Source organism: Enhydra lutris, unplaced genomic scaffold (genome assembly GCF_002288905.1).
Source record: "Enhydra lutris kenyoni isolate GAN:26980312 unplaced genomic scaffold, ASM228890v2 scaffoldscaffold32, whole genome shotgun sequence".
Taxonomy (NCBI): Eukaryota; Metazoa; Chordata; class Mammalia; order Carnivora; family Mustelidae; genus Enhydra; species Enhydra lutris.
Window position 1 is genome coordinate 17,372,133 of NW_019154116.1, and position 7,552 is coordinate 17,379,684.

General features: G+C 38.3%; 1 pseudogene; it reads right to left on the reverse strand.

Annotated features, from left to right (window-relative positions):
* Positions 1–3,117: 3,117 nt before the first annotated feature.
* On the reverse strand, positions 3,118–4,439 carry LOC111153458 (annotated as a pseudogene).
* Between the last annotated feature and the right edge of the window lie 3,113 nt (positions 4,440–7,552).

A 7,552-nucleotide genomic window follows, 5' to 3' on the forward strand; every position in this document is an offset into this window, starting at 1 on the left:
GCAGTGTGTACTCTTCCCAGGAATGCGGTCATCCAACTGTGCTGTGATTTGAAGTTTAGGACTACATAGAGCAAAAAGCCAGCACCTAGCCTCATGATTCTCAACCAGCTTTCCCCAATTGATAATTGAGGACACTCAAGCATTCAGGCCCCAGCTGTTCTTCTTGTGACCCCCAGGATCCTCATGATGCCACACCTGGGATTCTACCCTGCTTCACCATATGAACACTTTAATCCAGGGACATCCCCCACAGTAATAAACTCTTAAGTTTAAATTGTGTACTTCTTTGCTGATAAAACTTTGTGACCGCCTTCTTAGCCCAGGTTCCTCCCCTCTGCTATATCCACAGCTGTATCACCCACACAACTTATTCCCACCCATGCCACTCACACTCTGGAGCTGAAGCACGCAACTCAGTAGGAGATGGGTGTAGCTCTTGAAGTGGATCAGGATCTTGTTCTGGGGCTGGTGCTGTACCTTCATGAAGAGAAAGTATCCACACCATGATTGACTTTTTGTGTCCTTCTAAATAAAGGAAAGTTTTCTCATCAAAAAAAAAAAAAAAGTTTTTTGTTTTTTTTTTTTTTTTTGGTATAGAATAATTTATTTTCTTCCACTTAACAAGATCAGATTCAATTAACCTTAAATTTGTTTCATTATTCATTCTGTTCAGTGACCCAAAGGCGGTTGGAGGTTTGAATCTCACCCCAGTGTACCACTGCAAATTGGAGTATGCATCTGAGGTTACAATGTGATGTTCATTGGTTTGATGGGGAGGCTTTCTGAGGAAGGCACGTGGATTTAGAATTGAAGCTTCCGGAGGCTTGTGGACACCCTTCTTGAGGGACAGAGACCGTCAGCCCCTGAGGTTATACAGCCTGTGAGTTAGGATATGGCACAAATACTTCTTAACCCTATTGTAAATACATGATTAAAACAGACGTAAAAAAGATTCCAATACCATATCAGTTACATAGGCCTAACAGTTCTGAATTGGCTTATCATTAAGTTTGTGAAGCAGGTCTTTATCCACATCTTCCAATGGATTCAGTGTTCTTCCAAACACCGTCTTTAATTTAATCTTTTTAAATTAATCTTAACTATTTAATTTAATTTTAATCTTAACTCTGCTTGTGATTAAGTATTTGTATTTATCCACCATTTACTTTTGACAAAATGTCTCTTCAGAGATAAAATGAGGGTGTGTGTCAAAGAAAAATGTCTTATAAACATGTGTTTGGATTTGATCATTGTATGTTCTGTTTATTTGACTACTTCCAAACTGTCAGGATTCTTGTAATAGTTGTAAGCTATCAGTAGGTAAAAGCCTGTTAGCCTTCACTGTGAAGATAATGTTTCTTATAATGTATTTACAACTGTTAGTAATTCCAAGGACACTTTCATGTTTTATTTATTATTTTACAGACTTTATTTATTTGACAGTGAGGCAGCACAAGCAGGGGGAGCAGCAGGCAGAAGAAGAGGGAGAAATAGGCTCCCCGCCGAGCAGGGAGCCCAATACAGGGCTCAATTTCAGGACCCTGGGATCATGACCTGAGCTGAAGGCAGTTGCTTAACTGACTGAGCCACCCAGGTAGCGCCCCCATCCCCACCCCTACCCAAGGACATTTTTAAGTAAGAGAAGTATCTGAGGAGGATAGTTTTAAAGGAGATACTCCTTTGGCCAAAAAATAAAACATAAAACAGTGAGAAATTTGTTTACAAATAATATTTTTGTATTAAACTTGTTAAAACGTGCTAAATTGGTTGTAAATTAATTCATACTTATCTACATAGTTCTTTCCATATTATTAGAAAGTGTGTCTCTTTAGGGGCACCTGTGGCTCAGCTGGTTTAGTGTCTGACTCTTGGTTTTGGCCCAGGTGATGATCTCAGGGTCATGAGAGCGAGTCAGTGCCTGGCTCTGCCCTGGGGAGGAGAGTGGGGAGTCTGGCTTGTAATTCTTTCTCTTCCTCTCCTTCTGTGTCTTCCCATCATAAATAAACAAATCTTAAAAAAAAAAAAAAAGAAGTGTGCCACTGTAAAAAAAAAAAGTGTATTTATTTTAAAATAATATTAATATAAAATCAATTAAGTATTTTAAAATATATATTTAAATGGTTATAAATAGTTAGATGTACTTATCCTAAATTTTTCTCTGTGACATTATTTTGTGATATAATTTTAGGGTAGTAAAATTTGAAATTTGAAAATTTCAGTAGAATTTTAAGATAATTCAGTAGGTTTGCTTTTTTTTTTTTTTTTGTCAGCTTTGAACACAGTTTTATTGGTAGGTTTTCTGTGAAATACACTAGAAGTATGGGAAGTGGACACATTTACTTTGTAAGGTAAGAGTTTCCCACCGCTAAAGAAAAAGTTGTGGGGTTGGGCAGGGCATACTAGGGTTTGGATCCATTTTTCCACCTCCTTCTGGTTTTCTCACATTTTTTTTTTTTTCCTCAGCAAATGCCAGAGAGCACAAACACAGAAACAAGAAACAAAAACAGCAAGATCAACCTCTGACTGGGCCACACCCAGGCCCTCTCCCAACCCTGGCTGTAGGAGAAGGCTGCGGGTGAGAGGCACAATGTTCCTTTCTCAGATCAGTGGGCCAAAGTTAATAAAATAGAATAAATTAATGAGGGCAAGGTGGGGGGGGGAATGCAACTTTGTGCTGGGAGGGCCCCTTCTCTCCAACACACAAGAGAGTTAGTAGGGAGAGACAGGAGGCATCTCCAAAGGCCACTACAATAGGGGTAAGAGCAGTGGGGGAAGAAGTCAGGTTTTCCTTCACGTACTTCCCAAACAGAGCAGAAGAATTAGGAGAGGGGGGGCAAGAGACACACACAAGGAAAAGAACACTCTTTTCCCAGAATAAGGAAGGGCCAAGAAAGAGAATGCTATTCAACCCCCCATTCCCAAACCATCGCTAAGGTTAAGGATTTGGTCAGTGAATCAATGAGGTGGGTGACAGGAATGTAGAATGTGGTTGGGGAAGCAGAGAATGCTGGAAATGGGGGTACCCAGTCACACCCATCTCCCCAACCTTCAAAGAGAACAGACTTAGGTCAGGGGAGAGGGCACAAGGTCTGAAGTGTGTGTGGAGGGCATCAGAAGTCACTGGTCAGCTTCTCCAAAGACATCATTCTGTTTGTGTTTCGTGTTCTCAAAGTCAAAAACAGAGCCTGCCATGTGCTTGTAGATGAATCTGATGTCATCGTAGGTTGTCTCAAAGTGTGTGGTGGCATCATAGGAGCAGGAACAGAACACCTGACTCTAAGAACCATGGTCAATGGGCTCATATAAGGGCTCTTAATGGGCCATCACTGATGGCCACAAACTTCTAGTCATTGAGCTCCAGCAGCTCCAGGCAGGTTCAACCTCCTTTTCCACCTCTGTAGTCTCCACCATGGTGCTGGCAATGGCGATGTACTTGCCCTGGGCAACCATGTTGTGTCCATAGGAGATCATTCACACATAGATGTCTGACTTCCTGTTTACTTGGTTCTAGGGGGTGATTATTTGGCAGGAGTTGGCATCATCAGTATTCTTGATGGGATGGCTGAAGCTAGAGTTGATGTGGATAACCTGGCCAGCCTTCTACACTCAGTCCAGAATGTGGCTGGGGTCACAGATCAGATGCTTGCAGTGAGCCACCTCTCCCTCAGGCTTCACACCCACTACCTTGCCATTTTCCATGATGATGCCATCCACAGGTTTGTTCAGCATATGTGTCCCTCCAAAGATGGCAATCTTGAAAAGCCCTGAGGCAGCTCACCAAGACCATAGAGTGGTTATAAATAAGGACTCTTTCCATATGGAGCCAGGGACTCTTTGTACAACTTGATGCACTTGATGGTCTCAAGACAGAGCTGTCCAGGTAGTCATAAGTGCAGTAGAGGGCAAGGGCATGGCCAGTGAGGTCGATGACATCCTGGCCCTAATTAGGCATGCTGGTGCTCTGGGGGTCAACACCCTCGAAGGTTTTGAGATCATTTTCATCAAAGTTTGCCACAAACACCAGGAACTTGCAGAAACACCATGTCTCGAACATGCCCATCAGATTGAAAACCAAGGCTTCATTCTCAGTGGATGGCACTTTATAGATCTTTTTAGACAAAGCTGCCCTCTACCACCTTGAAGTCCAAGTAGCATGTCACCTCTGTATACAACAACATCTTTACCAGCTGCCCACTGGCCATGAGGAATTTGGGGATCAGGTCAATGTTCCAGTCTTGGCCCCGTCCCATCGCCTCAGGGGGCCCCTCCAGCAATTGAAAAAGTTTATACAGCTCCTCAGGGGTGTAGAGGCTCTCATCCTCATAGTAAGGGTTCCAGTCCATATACAGCACTTTCTTTCCATTCACGCACAATATGCCTGACAGGAAACATTCAGTGAAGCCAGTCCCCAGAATGATCGCATCATATTCCTCGTCCATGGTCAGGCCTAACTGCCAACACAGTCACTCCTCCTCCTGCTCCTTCACCACAGCTGCCTGGGCCAGGATAATTCAGTAGTTGTTTTTGTTTGTTTGTTTTGTTTCTCTGTTGTTTGTTTGTTTGTTTTTTTAATATTTCATTTATTTATTTTAAAGAGAGTGAGTGAGAGAGAGCATGAGCGGGGAGAGGGTCAGAGTGAGAAACAGACTCCCCACTGAGCAGGGAGCCCTCTGTGGGACTCCATTCCAGGACTCCGGGATCATGACCTGAGTGAAAGGCAGTTGCCCAACCAACTGAGCCACCCGGATGCCCTAATTCTGTAGTTTTAAGTATACTTTTCTCCTGTAAATTTATTTGTTAAGGTTTTAATTCCATTAATTTTAATATTTACATAGCTAACATTAATATTCAAATTTTAATAAAATTCAGGATTTTACTTCTGGCTTTTTACTGATCACACATTTTTTTTTTAATTTGCTTTTTCTAATATTTTGTTTCAGTTACTTCTTACCAAAGTTATAATTTTACACGGTTAGTTTTAACCATTAGACAATTCTAGAAGATTTATTTAAAAATAGAAATTTTCTACTTCAACTCATCTGTATTACTCATTACTCATTACATTTAAGCCATATTCAAACAAAAATGGTTTGATTATAATAGAGATTATGCCTATTGCAGGTTTTGAATAATATTCTGTTATGTAACTGTCTGTTGATTCACTCTATATACTTTCCCTAAGTAAATAAGGATGCTTAAGCTCTCCTTCATGATGGAACCCAAGTGCAGCATATATAACTTAATGATAAGATTTGTTATGATACTTATAGTAATTTATCATTCTTTTTTTTTTTAATCTTGGTACTTTATATAGCAGATGCAATTCAGACTAATATTATTTATTTATTTAAAAATTAAATAAGTTATTTATTCATTAAAGTTACTCATTTATTTATTCTTTATTTATAAACCTATTTATATATTACATATTATATATGAATTTATTATATCTTATATATGAATTTATTTGCTTTTAATTATTTAATTATTTAATGATTAAATAAATTATTATCTAATAATTATTATTCGATAATTAAATAAATTATTGTTTACTTAATACCTAAATAAATATTGATGAAACTTAAAAAGATGTAGGTGTTTAGTCACTTTGATTTTTTATTATTTTTGAACAATAAAATTACTCTTAATATACAAGTGAATAAGACAGAGAAAAACAAATACCATAAGATTTTACTCATATGTAGAATTTAAGAAATAACACAAATGAGCAAAGGGAAAAAAAGAGAGAAAGAAACCAAGAAACTCTTATTTTTTATTATTATTAGGGAGACAGATAGAGAAAATGAGCAGGGGAGGAGCAGAAGGAGAGGGAGAAGCAGACTCCCTACTAAGCAAGAAACCCAACGCAGGACTCGATTCCAGGACCCTGAGATCATGACCTGAGATAAAGGCAGATGCTTAACTGACTGAGCCACCCAGGGGTCCCCAAGAAACTTTAATTATAGAGAACAAACTGATGGTTACTGGAGAAGTGGGCAGGGGATGGCAGAATATGTGATGGGGATTAAAGAATACACTTGCAGTGACGAGCACTGAGTCTTGTATGGAAGTGTTGAATCGCTATATTGTCCACCTGAAACAAATATTACACTATCCGTTAACTATCTAGAATTTAAATTCTAGAATTAACAAGCTACTGCATCAACCCCTCTCAAACCATCCCCAACATTCTTCTAGGTGGAGTAGTTAAGCCAAATGCCTGTATTTCTGTCATCATATAATATTTATTTCACTTAAGTGGCCATTTTTCATATTGCATCATGACCAAAAGACTGAGGCAAATATCACTGAAGTAACAAAAGTTCAATCAAATTCTGCTTACTCTCAGGTGACCCTTCTATTTCATGTGGTTCACTACAGAGTCTCCCTCAGTTCCCTTGGTGACATGAAAGCAAACCTTTTGTGGTTCTTCCTTATTTTATCTATTTCTTCCCAAGTTTCCATTAATGTACATGCATTTTTAAATAATAAATGTAAATAAATTTAATTTTTGTTAAATACCTTCATTTCTCCTTTCCCCTTCAAAGCAATACATTCCTCATTAGAGCAAAATTGCCAAATCAAACCTTAAAATCATTCCCTGACATAATAAAGTAGTATAATGGGGAAATAAAACCACGCTGTTATCATTCTGGGGGGAAAAAAAAACAACAACAATATTGGGGGTGGAAGGAAGGAATGTAATCAGAGGGTAGAAATATTTCCCCACTCAACTTTAATTCACTAAAGGCAGAGGTCTTATCTATTTTACCATTTTTGCATCATTAAACAATACATGTTATGGGATATTTAATCATCTGACAAATATTTATTGATTCTTTGCAATGTGCCAAATACTGCTCTTGGTTGTAAAAATTACACAGTAAGAATATAAACCTTAACCTTAGGGATCTTATATAAAAGATGCAGCAAAGAAATGTGTGGAAGAATGAATGCATTCTCACTAGATGTGAAAGAGTTTTGATTTTAAGTGTGGTACTCTGGTGTCACTAGGGTTGTTATATATTGTTTGATGGTGAGTAACAAAAATCCAACTATAGAGGAAATAGGTAAAGGAAACATATGAGGCACATGTGATATAATCTGAGGAAGTGTTAGATAAGCAAATGTCAAGGGTCATGGATATAACTTGGCCCACAAGGTCTGTGGGCATACGAGACAAATGCTGTCATTCTTTTGAGAGGATTTCTGCTGACATATCCTGAACCTTTTGTGTTAAGTTTTATCTGTATAGATGTTGTGAGGTAGAGTAAGCATGTACAGATACTGTAAGGTAGTTGATAGCTAAATAATTTTTTCAACAGACTGTGAAGTAACCAAGGCCTTGTATTCTGGGATAAAAAGGGCAAGAGGGAAGTTTCCCAACATAAGAAACTATGCTTTTTGTTAATCTGTCCAATAAAAGATATTTTTATTTGTTGTAATTTCAAAACAAACAAAACCTAAAAACTAAATATATGTGGACTCATGTTTACCCCAAATTAGGCTAAAGGCATTTTTGCTTACATTTTTAATACTTATTAAGATTTCC